The following is a 1614-nucleotide window of genomic DNA, read 5'->3' as shown; positions in this document are numbered from 1 at the left end:
GACCACCTCTCCTTCTCCGAGAGATTGGTCGAACAACAAGTTCTCGTATATCTATCCGACACTACCGGCTACATATATACAATAATTATCTCTTACAAATATAATCATACGGACTCAGGGTCCACATAGTATTCTCCGTCTTCAGGGATCACGTGGTCAAGAAAGAATGCCGCCAATTCCTCTTGAATTGCTCGCATGCGAGCTGTTGCTAGGAGTTCATCCCGCTTCCGAAATATCTAATTTAAAGAAGGGGGTCAATACACACACACACACACACACACACACACACACACACACACATATATATATATATATATATGAATGAATGAATGAAACTCAACACAAATGATGGTAATAAAATAAAATTGTGAATGTTGTTATTTATGTACTTCATATTGTTCGTCAGTGTAGCCCCGCTCACAGGTCGTGTGGCAGATGGACTCGCAAACATAGTATCCACATAAATCATTCCCTTGTTCCTGCCACAACCACTTTACAAGAAATAGAGGTCAATCAAATTGATAAGTAAGAATGTCAAATGGTATTGATGAAACTAGCGCTTGAATGACTAGTAGATGCGCGGAACATGCTACTATAGTACTTACTTTCGGGTGTCTAAATTGCAGCTCCTTCGGCAGTCCCGAAGCTTTTCTGGTGAATTTTCTCCAAACCCTACCGGACAAAGAAAACAATTACTTGATATATCAGGAAATGAACAAAGTTGCTGATATGGTGGATAATGATTGATTTAACTTACTTCTCGAGTATTTGAGTCATGTCTGCATAGTCCTGGGGATCTTTTCGTCTTGAGTCTAAGACGGTTACTAGTCCCTGCTCAAGCTTAATCTCTAGGAGAATATAGTGGAAACTGCACACGCATGCATAAGTCATCAATTACATTACTATAACCTTGACTAATATATAAGGGAAACCGAATACGCACAAGACAGTAACACTCACTTGAAGTTGTAAGGAAAGAGTATTATATCTTTGTTTTCATTTATTACCAACGATCGTAGCAAGTTGGCCTCGGTAGCTGCGACATGAAATTTAACCTGAGTTGCATCTATGAGATATGTGTTAATGAACCCAATATCACCGACTTGTCTTTTCTTCAATTCGGCGATCTTCAATCTGCATAATATAGTGAGGATGATTATAAATACATGCAATGAAAGAGCTGAGCTATATAGAGAGACTTAATGACAGAAGTAGTACTACTTACAGACAGTAGTAGGCGACCGTTGTTTTATCGAGGGCCAATTGATTGAAAAACTGATAGAACTCCTCAAATGGAACAGGCAACAGTTCAATTCCAACGAGGTCATGCTCCTTTTTAACTTTCACATAAAAGGTACTCCTCTCCCCAGAGTCTCTACAGATTTTCACGTACCAATCATGCAATCTTCGCATCATCGTTGATAGAGATCTTTCATCTTTGATGAGAGGCTTCCCGTACTCGTATCTTTGTATCTGCACCTCCATGGATTCATAATGTACATCGTCGGGCAGGTAATCTGCAAGATTGCTATAACCGGGCACCATCCTCGGATCATTAGCGATGTTGTGGCTAGGCACCTTGAGCGGGGGCACTATTGCTTCGCTTGTTCGCCG

Source organism: Triticum aestivum, chromosome 2A (assembly GCF_018294505.1).
Source record: "Triticum aestivum cultivar Chinese Spring chromosome 2A, IWGSC CS RefSeq v2.1, whole genome shotgun sequence".
NCBI lineage: Eukaryota > Viridiplantae > Streptophyta > Magnoliopsida > Poales > Poaceae > Triticum > Triticum aestivum.
Note: the sequence above shows the minus strand (reverse complement) of the source record.